We start from the raw sequence: 14,914 nt of genomic DNA on the forward strand, positions 1-14,914 counted from the left end.
CTCTGTCAAGCTCACGGATCTCATCAGTCTGAGAGGAAGGCAAGACTAGATGGTAGAGATGAACAACGATCGAGAAAGCAAGACTAACAGCGCCCGCAAAGCCGAAAACCAGCACGACAATGTTCTATACGTCGCGTCTTGACGTAAAGACTGCTTGTGAGTGTTTCGAGACGCCGAGATTGATCACTCCCGAAGTCCCGAACGTCAAGCAGCCTTCAATCGCCACAGTTGTTTATACCTCCCTATTTGAAACATCATCTCTACCTTTCAGTGTATAATAATCCGTTCCCCAATCTTTATTTAATTACTAGGCCCTTATTAAAAGATTAGGACTTTCCTTTTCATATGCTTGAGATCAAGTGTGCAATCTCAAGTAAAAATATATTAAATTTATGTTTTATATTTCTTAGAAATGCACATTTATTTGAGAATTGTTCTTTTTTCTATTTATATAACCATAGGTAATATCATATAATTCTGGGTATTCAGTTCAAAGTGTGTCATGGCTCGCTGTATGCCGTCATATGGCTAGTCGATGAGCCTAGAGAATTCAATCTTCCTACACTTTCGCAGAGGTGTACTACCTATGTGTCAGAGAAGTTGCATAGCAAGTACGGCGTTCATTCTGAAGAGCAGCCTACTTACTGATAGGCCTATGTACGGAAACGCCGGTAGTGGCAGGAATGTGAACTGTTTGGAAACACGTACTGAGGTGGGTTTTTTTCTTACTGTTGGGATATGGGGAGAGGGTTAAGACGATTAATTACGTATTTGTTGACATTAACTTCGACGGTCAACATGGACACGGAGCATTTGATTTGTATTGTGGAATGTTGCCGTACGCAACCGATGATAACAAAAACCCTGCGTACGACTTGGCCGCGCAAAACACAGTTCGAAAGAGGTTATGGTAGCACACAGACAGTACAGACCGCCATCTGTTGCTACGACATTCAAGTTATACCGTACACGTTCTCAAGTTCAGATTGAACGCCTTGATTAATAGGCAACTTCTCTGACATAAAAGCTGAAACTCGCTTCAAATCGCTGACTCACAACAGTGACGTCATGACACACTTTGAAATGAACACCCAGTAGAACCAGATCATTTTGATAACTAAGATACTGTTCTGTTTTGTCTTTTTGTCTCATTTGAACATTTATAATGTTATTTATTTCAATGATGTACGTTATTCAAAGTTACGAAATCTTTCCTTGCCGACCAAATGCTATTTCGAGAATGAAACTCGAAGTGCACGAGTATGACGAGACGAGACGAGACTCGAAAGACAAATGTAACGAACACAGCGAGCGAGAGCGGTAGTTAGTTTTGTTCATTTCTACTAGATGGTGAAGGCAGAATACAGTTCCTTTATTTGGATGAGTGAATTACATTTTATCTGCTTGTATTTAACAATATTTTACATTGACATTTCGTAGTTTGTCGAGTCACCGATTCTGCGTGTTTGGGAACACGCCCACCGATAGTGAAAGCTGCCGCTTTCCGGGGGGGGGGGGGAAGGGGTGGAATAAATTGTTCACTCAGTGTATAACGTATGTGTATATATGCAATACTGAGTACTTACATACGAGAAGTCAACCAAGTCATGAGTAATGAGCATATTTATGTCATGATCAAGGAAGGTGATATAGGGGAACGTAATATTATTCATTATAAGAAAAATACTTTTCCTTTTTATTTTTAATTCACGATTACGGATGATGTACTTTGTCACTTTTCAGACGTTTATGATGTCTTTACAATACGCACAATACTAGGGTCTTTGCTGGTCTGAAAGTAGGGAAAGTTGGTCCCCTATTATTTTTAATAGCAATAAATGATCTTCCTGAATTCATTAAAGCAATAACAATTATGTATGCAGATGACACTACTTTCCTATGTTCTTCCTCTGCTCTAAATCAATTACATGCTCTCAACAACTACACTCTAATACAGATGGCTTTATGGTTTGAATCTAATGGCTTCTTGCTTAATCAAGAAAAAACCATCAACTTAACTTTCAGCCTAAACTATCTAATAAATAAGGATAACAAACTCAACTACACAAAATTTCTGGGACTTTTTATAGACTCCAGTTTAACATGGGATAAGCACATCGAGTACATATGCACAAAGCTATCAAGAGTTTTATATTTGCTAAAGAAATTATCTACTTGCATTTCTCAAAATTATTTAAGATGTGCCTACTTTTCTTTCTTTCAGTCGATAATTCGATATGCCCTAATTTTCTGGGGAAATGGAACCAAAATTGGAAGCGTCTTGATTTTACAAAACAAGGCCATTAGAATTTTATGTAAATCAAATTATCTGGAACATTGTCGGCCACTTTTCAGACAATCACGGATTTTAACAATCATAAATCTGTATATATATGATCTAGTACTTTACACTAGACAAAATATCGACAATTACTCATTAGTGGCCAATATACATGATCATGAAATTAGAAATACTCAACAAATTAATATTCCATATTGTAGATTACACAAGAGCAATACAAACTTTTTAATTATGGGGATGAAATTATATAATAAGCTCCCAAGTCAATATTATAAATTACCAATCAATAGTTTCAAAACTAGATTTTACAATTGGTTATTAAATAATCCCTTTTATTCTGTTGCTAAGTTTTTCAACACAAATTTGTATGACATTGTATTTTAATAAATAAGTTTTAATTGCAATTTAGTTAGTTTTCTACAATTTAAAAGTTTAAAGTTATTTCATGTTTTCATTGTATTACCTAAATTTTACTGTTTCTGTTATTAGTGTTTTTGTAAATGTATTTATATGTCTTTTTTTCAATGTATTCTGACGAAGCCTAAAACTCTATGTCTAATGGCCAAATAAATTGAATTGAATTTCATATCGAATAATTCAATAATGGAGTCAGATGGACTGTATGGTGGTAGAGGCATAAATTTCCATTCGATCTTCTTTCTTTAAGAAGGGAGGGGAATATAAAATTTGCAAGCGACAATCCTTTTAAAAGAGGCATTTTCCACTATTTGTTTCTGGCCAAACGGGTGGAAACAGACTGACTTCAAAACGAGAAGTGGAAATACTTACTAGCTATATAAATTAATTTCTCATAGTCAAATTTTTTCCGTACATACCAATTTCGCCTTCTCATTTCTCGGTTTATTCTAAGTAACACAAAAGACCACGAAGATCATTTGATGAACCTTGATGTGGACGGACAATATGATATGCTTTCAAAAAGAGATTTATCAACTCTTTTTACTATAAATGTAGGCTATATATTCATCTGTAGCATTTCCAAACAAAGTGATCCGTAGTTACTGATTATAAACAAAATCTGTCGAATAATTGGGAGAAATCGCTATATATAAACATAAAAACAGACAAATAACATGTCCAAAATCACTCTTTTGGTATGAGAGATTTTTATTTCCGCATAAATCTCGAAATAGGTATATCGCAGCAACACAATACTTTCTGTGGTATAATGAAATAAAAACAGTTCGTATTTTCAAAGAGCCAGTTCTATCACACAAATCCAGACTGAGACTACCACAGGCCTCTACTATACAGAGTGAACCTTAAGTAACGTCATAATTTCAGACGGTTATTCTTTGAGATATTCCAAACAAAGGTTTAATACAATTTTGCTAGTTTTTGCTTCCTTTTCGAGATGAAAAATGTTTTATATGAAACATTTCCTAAAGTATTTTTGGGAAAGCCATTGATTGAATTCCCAATATGATCAGCCAATTTAAGAGGGCAGTGTATTATGATAATACATGATTGTAACAATTTTAGTTTTGTCCTTTAAATGTGCAAAATTTCATCTGAACAAATGTAACAAACATTTCTCTGCAGGATGAAAAGTTACATTTGTTCTGATCAAATTTCTACACATTTAAAGGACAAAACTAATATTCTTTCAATCATTTATTATCATAATACACTGCTCTCTTAAACTGACTGAGCATATTGGCAATTAAATTGGTGGCTTTCCCAAAACACGCTATGAAAAACGAGCGAAGTTATATTAAACTTTGTTTAAAATATTTCAAACAATAACAGCCTTAAATTATATTACATTACATACGGCTCAGCCTATATATCCGATGTACGGAAGTAAATGAAGCAATGATCGGTAGCTTAATAAATATGCACATTTACGGATTTACAAGCACGAAGTCAACCTTCGCACGATATGCATCACGCTTTGGCAGTTCTATTACAATGAAAGAATCTCTCGTATACAAATTTAACACAGGTGTTGAGTTAGGCGGGAAGAGACGCGGAAATTTTACCCTTACAAGCAACGATAATCTATCGAGTTTCTATGCAATGGCACTGTTAACTTTACAATAATTATTCTGTGACAGTAACATGATGAAGCTGAAGATGAAGAGCTGGAGTAGGAAAAAAGAGACAAAGAAAAAGGATTCGATGAATTAATAAATAAGTATATAAATTAATTAATAATGAACGGTGACGGAATGAATAAAGGGTAAGAGGAAAGAAGAATGAAGAAAGCAAGGAAAGAAGAAAGGTCGGAAGATAAGAAAAAGGAAAAGAGGGAAATCTGAGCAAGAATAAAAGTGTGGAATAAGGAAATAGGTAAGAAAGGAAGGAATAAAAAATACGCAAGAAGGGGGGAATAAAAAAGCAGGAAATTATAGAGGAAGAAAAAGAAAAAATGAAGAAGGAAAAATAGGAAGAAAGAAAGAAAAGATAGGAAAGAAAAAAGCGAGAAGGAGACGGAAGTAAAGTTAAAAAGAAACAAGGAAGCAAGGAAAAAGTAGCAGTAAAGGAAGAAGAAAAAGGAAGGAAAAACATGAAAAACAAACTAAGAAGTAAAGACGATTAATAACAGTATGCTGGATATCCGTTTTTAATTAAGTAGCCTACAATAGCTCTTCATATAATGATATTCTAAAAACATGAGGCGAATTTTCTAATGCTATTAAAATACCCATTGTTTTAAGAAGTCGACGTAAATATTATCGTTGCTTGCACCATGCAAACTCACCAATCTCGCTTCCTTCCACTTTTGAACATTGGTATTTGGATTGGAACATAACTAGACGCTGTACTCCTATCGATTCTTTCAATTGTTACATAAGCTGTCTCCGTCAAGACTATTTCGATGTCTACAGTTTATACATAAATAAGTAGGCCTAAATCAACGTGCGGGGGAGAACAAATAACTCGGAACTGATTCCAGTTACATTATTTTAAATTCAAGGTATTTTCTGCGTCCAGTATGTGTAAATTTCTGATTATAGTATATAAGTAGGCAATGAGCCAAGAGTTGATAAATAAATATTACGATCATAATCAATTGTTAGTTGCGCTCAGGCGCAGGTTCGATCCCCGCTTGGGCTGATTACCTGGTTGGGTTTTTTCCGAAGTTTTCCCCAACCGTAAGGCAAATGTCAGGTAATCTATGGCGAATCCTCGGCCTCATCTCGCTATCACCAATCTCATCGACGCTAAATAACCTCGTAGCCGATACAGCGTCGTTAAATAACCAAGTAAAAAAAAAACAAATCGAAGTCTGTTAATACAATATTGGAGCGGTAATTGTGATTTAAAATAATTGTAGTCTATAATATAGAAATGAGATTAAAATATACAGGATGTTTCCGAGGTGGCGTTACAAACTTTCAGGGGTGATGGCGAAGGTCACATGTATGAATTTGAGATAAGGAATCCTGATCCGTAAATGACAGAGTCGAACGTTTTACATTAACACTTTATTTGTCGAATCACTCATAACTCGCTGTTTTCTTAGTAGGTTATTTTACGACGCTTTATCAACATCTAGGTTATTTAGCGTCTGAATGAGATGAAGGTGATAATGCTGGTGAAATGAGTCCGAGGTCCAACACCGAAAGTTACTCAGTATTTGCTCATATTGGGTTGAGGGAAAACCCCGGAAAAAACCTCAACCAAGTAACTTTCCCCAACCGGGAATCGAACCCGGGCCATCTGGTTTCGCGGCCAGACGCGCTAGCCGTTACTCCACAGGTGTGGACTAACACGCTGTTCGTTAACCAGCGCGTGGGAGCTCATCAACCCGACAGACTAGTTGCCGCTTTCGTGGTTGAGGGATAATTCACTCTCTCAGTATATTCAAGTAATCACTTTACTAATGATGATGATGATGATGATGATGATTATGATTATGATTATGATTATGATTATGATGATGATGATTATTATTATTATTATTATTATTATTATTATTATTATTATTATTATTATTATTATTATTATTATTAATTAAATGCGCAGAAACAAAAAGACTGTTTAGCATTTTTATTCCTTAACTGTTTGTCATTCTTTCAGCATTTTAGAGTTTCTTCAAGCCAATTTTGGAAAACATTCTGAACCAGTCTACTAGTAATAATGCAATTGTCTTTAACAAAATTAAAAGTTCTCTTTGCAATTGAAGCGCTGATGAACCAACGATCATGTAAAATACGTAGTGTAACAGAAATCTACATTTAATGGCCTCCCAATGCTAAAATGATGTAACTTTTAACGTGCTATCAATACGAGATTAAATTTACAGAGTTCGCGTGAAGAAGTGTTGCGTGTTACCGACGCTACCAGAATAATCGTTATGTGCTCTATGAATTTTCCTGTGCGCAAGAAATGCAGCATTTTATATCTTACGTGAGCAACGATATGTGCTGAAAATAATATAATCTTCATTACAACACTGTTGGCTAATAAAATTTGCTAGAAATTTCAAGTAACTGATAACGTAACATTAATTATACGAATCCTCCCTATTCCTCTTTATATAGGGTGGAAGTAATATAACTGTGCAGATTTTAACAGTTTATTCCTTGGATAGAGTACATAAAAAATTCTAGTACCATATTAGTCCCAAATGAAAACACACTTCTCAGAAAGAAATCATTTTTCACTAAAATGTTAACGCTGTTTTACTCGATAATGTTTTTGGAACAATTACTGCAACTACGGATTCGACGCAGCTTCAAAGTTAGCGGTAATAACGGTAAATAATATTTAGAATTTCTTACAGCCTCTTATCGAAACGTATAATCTCACTATGCACTATTTGAGAACAATAAAATTATTGTGTTATATTGAAACGTCACAGAGCTTTACGAGGAACTTGTTGACCAACCTTGATTTCCCTAGTTCATGGTTCCATTTATTGAATGAATGAATGAATGAATGAATGAATGAATGAATGAATACGGGCACCTATACCTATTTTTTTTAAAGATGGGGTATGACAGTTAGCGGCCGAGCTTGGAACTACAGTGCTTTGTTGCCAATATGTACTACCACGCTGTCAGCTGATGGACGCGAGCAATTGACGTTAAGATGGCTGACATTAAAACGTTCATTGACAACTGACGCTAAGGTAAGAAAACAATGCAGAAATCGACAGAGAATTAAAGGTGAAATGTACCAATGCTAACATTGTGTGCACAATAAATGTCGCCAAGAGAGCTATTAAGCACTTGCCACGTGGGAACGGTAAGTTTGGCAACTCAATCGTTGTTACCATAGCAACAGGCCTACCACGCTATGTGACATTCAGTTATTTTTCCGATCGCAACGCTCCTGCCATGTCCCATCTTTCAAAAAAAAAAAAAAAAAAACAGGTACAGTTGGATGTAGTATGTATTACTAACTTTTCACTTTAGAGTTAAATGTTAGTGATTTTTAGTGACTTTTCAATGTTAGTTCTAGGCTTTTATACTAGATGTCGCTGTGATGTTCTTTCAATTTGAATGGTTATAGTTGTCATTTATTTTAGAATTTTCGTTAATTTTAAATGGGTAATGACGTCAGTAAGTTGTTCTTGTTGTCAGTGGTGTTATATTGTGTCTGATGGCTAAAGCTATTGAAAGTTTATAATTTTATGATATTTGTGAAAGATGTGCGAACACAGAACAGAGTATTACATTTTGTGTCAATTTTGGTTTAGTTCTTTCGCTGGTGAATAAAAATTGTGTCGACTGTTGAGGAGAAAACTGTATTTCTGTGGTTGCAAGGAATTATTTACTGAATTTTCCGTGGAAGTTAAGGTGTAATAAGTGTTCGAAGAGAATTTCATTTTGTGTAAATACATGGTTTAATTATGCGAAGTTGATTGTACGACAAAGTGTTGGTTTAGTTCTTTTGTTGTCTGCATGGTTTAAGTTCAGATTGCCTTGAAGCCTGTATCATATACTGGAAGTGAAGTGGTTGTCGTTGAAGACGTCAATGAGGATTGAATTTTGTTTGATAAGGTGATAAATTACTGTTTTGTTTTGTGTTTTAGTGATTTGTGGGGTAAAGTGCGGACGAGAACTGCCAGAAAACTACTGTCAACTATGAAGTTCGAATGCCACCAAACGCCAAAAAAATCAAAGGTGAAAAATTAAACATTTTCATTTTTTTTAAGGGCTTGTTCTTCTTTAAAAATATGAATATATGTTTGATTTTGTGATGTTTCGTGGCATTTGAACTTCATAGTTGGCAGAAGGTTTTTGGTAGTTTTCGTCAGCCATGTTGGATTTTGCCCGCCTTCTAGGAAGTTAACCTGATTATTGTATTTTTTGTCAAGGGAAAATACCCATTTTACGAAAACACTCGCCTTTTATTCATTCATTTATAGGCCTACTAGTGTGGAATTGTGGATTACTATAGCTTAGCAGAGATTTTAAATTTCGGAAAATATATTTCAATCACTACTTACTACAATACAATTAAACGTAATTATTTACTTTGGATATTGTTCCTATCCACAATTTATCCACCTTTTCCTGTGTGACTTCCATCCAGCTAGTCTAAACTGTCTACAGATTAGATTACCCCTCGCTCTCCAGAAGTTTGGTTAGGTTCGCCCTGAAACTTATAAATAATGAGGTATATAGACATTGTGAACGGTCTGTGAAAGTAAATAGAAACAGTTCTGCTTTTAATTCCGAAATATATGTATTATACACCACGAAAATAAGTCGAGGAAGTATAATTGGAAGTTTCAGGCCGAGCATAATCTAACCTAAACTAATTTCCAGAAACTGAGGGGTAATCTAAAGTATAGCTGCATGGAAGTCACACAGGAAAAAATGGATAAATAGTAGATATGTACAGTACCGCTAAAGTGAATAATTACCGAATTAAATTTTCAATTTAAATATCACTTAATGAAGTTCTATAAGTTTAAAGCTACAGTACATGGAAGAATACCTATTACTAGAAAGCTTTTTCTTGCCAGTATAATTATTTTGCAAGAAATACTTCCCAACAAAAATAATGTTACAAACTGCACATTCTGTCTACGAATCAACCATTCCATGGACTTTAATTAATCATAGAATATCCGTATTAACCGTTTATTACAACACTGTATGTTAAATCTTCACACCTGTGTTCTTTATATATTAACATAGAGCCTATTTTCTAATTTCAGTGTCATTATTTCGGATTCAATCGACGTCGTCTTTCAAGAGTTCTAAAGGAGAGCGTCGTCTTTCTTCAGTGAAATGATCCTGCCTGCACTGTCACTGGTCAAGAAATCAACCAAGTAGCCTACCAAAGAGTTTTTGGTTTATGAATATGTTTTCTGAAAAAAGTCAATGAAATTTAAAAAATCTAGTAAGTAAGGTAATTTGCTAGGAGACGTCGTTGCATATAGACCACTTTTACACTAAACCTAAAATTTGTTTTTGCAAGATATACTGCTAAAACCCTAAACTAACCTGACCTGACCTAACCTAACCTTTTCCTTAATCTGTGACAGGTTAGGTTAGGTTAGGTTAGTGTTTTAATATACGTTGTATACACTAAGGTTATGTTTAATGTAAAAGTGGTCTATATGCAATGACGTCTCCTAGCAAATTACCGTAAATAAAATAAACTGGTATTGATAATTACCTAGGTTTCGTTTCTCAACATGGATAATACGAGTCATGTTACAGTTTCTATTTTGGCATACCGGTATGCATTTGTTAAATAATATATCTGATTACCGGTACTGTATTTACAAACATATGCAGTCAAAGAACAGTAATAAAAATATTAGGAGTAAATCTATGAAACGTTAGAATGATTTAACCATTGGAAATAATTCTTAGTGCTGAACTGTAAGAATACATTACACACATGCATACAACACAATCATTCCAGTGCAATTAAGATACACAAGAAAGCAACGCTATTATTACAACTAAATTCAACATGTGCCGAATATACTCCACTGAAAAACAATTCAGTGACACTGTGTACATTATGAAAGACATGCCATCAACGTTCAACAATTAATAAGTACTACTAACGGCAGACATTAAAAAGCAGTCATAAATTTAGTTACTAAAGCGTTTTGATAAAAAAAAATAGTAGTTATAACTTTTATAACATACCGAATGTTTCAAATATGGCCTAGGATAAAAAAAAAAGGCAATCATTAAGTCCATATCATTTACTAATGTAAAGTGTTTTACTTAATAAGTAACCTAAAGAAACTTTTCAAAGTTGAAACAGAAAACATAATTCTTGTCACACACTGAATGACAAGGTTTTCTTTATTTTCCTGGATCAAAATTACTATAATTTCAAACTTCACTTTCATATTTCTGTAGGGATATAATTTTAGAGCTACTATTTGATACGCAGTATTACTAAAAATTCTATAAAAAATCTAATGGTTCTCAAAAACAAAGAATTTTATTTTACTTCATGCCTATCGAACCATGCATTAAGCTTATTTCCTATTCTGACTACAGCTTTCTGCGAAAATGCCAGCGATTATAAAAAATATAATACATAAATAATCAAATATGTTTGCGATTTATTTTCCTAGACAATGAAACAAATGTCATACATGCAGAATTCTGACACAACATCAATTCTGTAATTCACTACCACTGCAATATTCATAACATTTAAAATCACCAATATCAAAGTTAACCTCAATCACAAACTCACCAATTAGGGGCGTGGCTGTCACAAAAGAGAAGGGGTGTTTCAGTTCCATTATATTATATGTTACTACATTAAGCAACACTGCCGATAATATAAAACACACTTTCTATTAATTGTGCTCACAATGATCATTGAATTAAACAAACTCACCTTCCAGCAGATTCAAAGAGACACGCCTCGGGAAGTAAAAACTCTACAAGAGGACCGAGATACTTTTCAAGGGCACTACAATCTTAGTTAAAACAACGGTTTCAACCTAACCGAACACTCGCTTGACAGTCTCAGAATCACTTCACAAGACAATCTCCAACTCTTTCCAGACTGCTACACACTGTAATGTTACACTGTCCTTACTAAACATCGACAGTATCCCTACCAGTTGTTTTCCTTTTCTAATGGTACAAGAGTGGCCATGATTGGTTACTGACTACCACGTGACAATCACAAACCAAGAATGGCTTAAAATATGTTGGAGTGACTAGTCTTCGAACTTAAAGCACTTTGAATTAAAATGTAGTGCACAATTTACCAATCTCTATCCCTTCACAGTTTAAAATTAAATATTAAATTATCGTATATAAAGAATACTTGAGCGCTACTTGATAAATGCATATGTTTTACTTTATTTTGTTACGTGTATTACAAATATTTCGTAAACAACTTTTCTAATTCTAGTAAATGTTTCACATTTGTCAAGTTGGTTACCTTCTATAATAGCATGGACATCCTGACGACATCTACTGGCTAAAACTTTAAACTTGATGCGCATAGTGTCATCTAGTGACGAAGACTTTAAACTGTATGTGCCACTGCCTTGTGCTACAACCTGTTGGCCAGACCGTAAAGATGGACTTATGGAATATGTTTCGGCGGCATTATGAATGGTTATGTTGAAAATACAAACAGACAACAGAAATCGGAAATAATCCGGGACGGTCGGTCCTTAGGGGCCACCGGAGCCGTGCTCCACCAATATTTCGTTCCCAAGAAATGTTCTTTTCGCATTTAAAATGCGTAAATTTTGTTCAGGACAGTGTATTGGATTCATAATTGTTTCAGTAAATTTCGTCACATGACGCCATGTGTGTCTGTAAAACGTCAAAGATTGTATGACACTAAATATTATGAGCTTGGGCCCGCGCCAAAAGGTCCCACAACTTGAATCACTTTAGCGCTCAGGTATGCAATGTTTGCTCATTCAGACGCTAAATAACCAAAGATGTTGATAAAGCGTCATAAAATAACTTACTTAAAAAACCTACTTAAAGAAAACCTACTTAAAAAAAGTCTACAAGCATCCGTGTGAACTTTGAATAGTGTATGCGAGCGAAGTATGTGAACATGAATAAAGTGGATTAACTATTAAAACATCGTTTTCTTCGTTAAAATTAGAAAATCAACTTGAAGTTAAACTACTAGGCACACATCAACCTAATTACTTCAGTTTTATACAGGAGGATGGCATGAAAAGGAAGACTTTCTGCAACTCGTGGTTTACAAAGAAGCCCTGACTAACTGTAAGTGACGAAAAACAATCTTTATTTTGTTTCTATTGTCTATTGTTTGGTGGCGAGGGACTGTAGACGTCAACAGGTTGCAAAGATCTAAAATATTTAAGTGAGCGCATAAAAAAACATAAAGAAAGTGCAATACAATTAGAAAGTGCTTGTAAGTTTAAACTATTTGAGACACTAAATATCGCAGCACAAATTGATTCCGCGGTTAAAATTTCAATCCAGAAAAACAACGAACAGGTCACAAAAAACAGGCATGTAAGTACTAGGAAGAGTAACTAATACTTTAGGGCCGTATTCATAGACATTTTTAGCGCGGGCTTCCGGTGGATGATCAGCGTTTTTCGTATTCATAAACCAGTGTTAGCGATAGGATATGATTTGAATTCTGTACTAGTAACCAGGGATAGCCGGGGCTAGCTTAGTACGCTCGTAGCGCGTACTGCGAAATGTCTATGAATAGCACCCTTAGTATTTTACGGAACTTAAGAATTATCACTGAGGGGTCATAACGAAAATCAGGGATTCGCAAATAGAGGAAATTTGTCTGACTTGTAATCATTGCTTGCCAGCCTTGATAATGTATTGGATGAACACTTAAACAATACTTCTGTTTTAAATATACTTCACACACTATACAAAATGGATTATTAGACAGAATGTATGAGGTACACACATCGAAGATCTGAAGCGGGACATTAATTCTACACATTTTGTTGCTGTATAGGCTGACGAAACAAAAGAATAGCCTGAAAAAGCCAATTTGTTGTTATTTTGAGATAGGTCTACATAAAAGGAGTATTTGATAAAAGGTTGTAAACCTGTGGAAAGGTTTTTTTCTTTCAAAGAGGTAAACAATCGCACGGCTAACGCAAGAGGACTTATAATATAATATAATATAATATAATATAATATAATATAATATAATATAATATAATATAATATAATAAAATATATATAGGCCTCTTGGGCTAACGGTCTGAGCGAGGTTCTAAAACAAAGCCTATAACCTTTCAATTTAGAAGATAAACTCATACCTCAAGCATATGCAACATTTAGTTTAACTGACAAAATTCTGGAGGCAGTAAATAAAAAATTACAAGTTGGAGGGATTTTCTGTGATTTATCCAAAGCATTTGACTGTATAAATCATAAAATGCTGCTAGATAAATTAGATTATTATGGAATTAAAGGTGTTGCACACCAATGGTTTCACTCATATCTCATAGATAGGAAACAGAAAGTTGAAATCAATAGAACTATGAAATCTACATCGACATGGGGAACTATTAATAATGGAATTCCTCAAGGATCAATATTAGGTCCCCTACTTTTTCAAGTGTTTATAAATGATCTTGCCCCTCTTATAAAAGATGTAGGTCATCCCACATTATTTGCAGATGACACAAGTATAGTAATTACAGCCAATAACTCCAACACATTCCAATCTTCAACAGAGGAAATTCTCTTCAAAATATGTGACTGGTTCTCAGTCAATAAATTAGTATTAAATTGTAACAAAACTAACATAATTCAATTTAAATCCTGTCCAAATTCAACGTCGCAAATTTCTAGCGCAATAATTAACAATAGATCCCTATTAGAAACAACAACAACCAAATTTCTTGGCTTAAAAATCGATAATGTGTTAAATTGAAAAAATCATATTAAACAAATTACCCCCAAACTAAATTCAGCTTGTTTTGCTATTAGATCTATGCAAAAGATAGTAAATATCAATACCTTAAAAATAATATAGTTTTCATACTTCCACTCGGTAATGAGTTTTGGAATAATATTCTGGGGAAATTCCACAGATAGTAACAATATATTTCTATTACAAAAAAGAGTAATTAGAATAATAGTAGGTGCGAAATCTAGGGAGTCGTGTAGGACTATTTTCAAAAAACTACGAATAATGCCCATGGCTTGTCAGTATATCTTTTCATTAATAGTCTTCCTCGTATGTAATCGTGAAAACTTTGTAACTAATTCAACAGTTCATAGCATAAATACACGTCAAAAAAATGACTTTCATACTCCATCGGCAAGTCTATCGTGCTATCAAAAAGGAGTGCGTTATATGGCAGTAAAAATTTTTAATAGCCTCCCTATCGGTATAAAAAATGAAACTCAAAACATAAAATTATTTAAGGCCAAATTAAAGAAGTACCTAATTTCTCATGCCTTCTATTCTGTAGGTGAATTCATGACATTCAATAACACTTCATGAAATTGATACTAAAACTATGTGTTGTACTAGTAGACTATATTGTAAATTTCGTCTGTATATATTTCATCTAGACTGTGACTATAAATTAAGATTTTATAATAGTATTAAGTTTTTTGACTTGTTCCATATTCTAGCTGTAAGCATGTATGAATACCATGGAATGTTAATAAATACAATACAATACAATACAATACAATATGATGGTGCTGCTAT

At 34.1% G+C, this 14,914-nt stretch overlaps 1 protein-coding gene across 7 annotated transcripts in view; it reads right to left on the reverse strand.

Moving 5' to 3' along the window:
• MESK2 (misexpression suppressor of KSR 2) overlaps window positions 1-14,914 on the reverse strand; it is a 502,743-nt gene that overhangs the window by 341,780 nt on the left and 146,049 nt on the right. Inside the window, exons 1-2 of one of the 7 annotated variants that reach the window (XM_069833421.1) lie at window positions 11,105-11,343; window positions 10,958-10,972 (exon numbers count right to left, since the gene is read on the reverse strand). The exons of 4 other annotated variants lie outside the window; for them this stretch is intronic. The gene's annotated coding sequence lies outside the window, so the exon portion shown is untranslated. Of the gene's footprint in view, window positions 1-10,957; window positions 10,973-11,104; window positions 11,346-14,914 lie in introns of those variants that run through there. 2 more of the 7 variants (XM_069833395.1, XM_069833415.1) reach the window with 2 other exon arrangements.

This window comes from Periplaneta americana, chromosome 1 (assembly GCF_040183065.1).
Source record: "Periplaneta americana isolate PAMFEO1 chromosome 1, P.americana_PAMFEO1_priV1, whole genome shotgun sequence".
NCBI lineage: Eukaryota > Metazoa > Arthropoda > Insecta > Blattodea > Blattidae > Periplaneta > Periplaneta americana.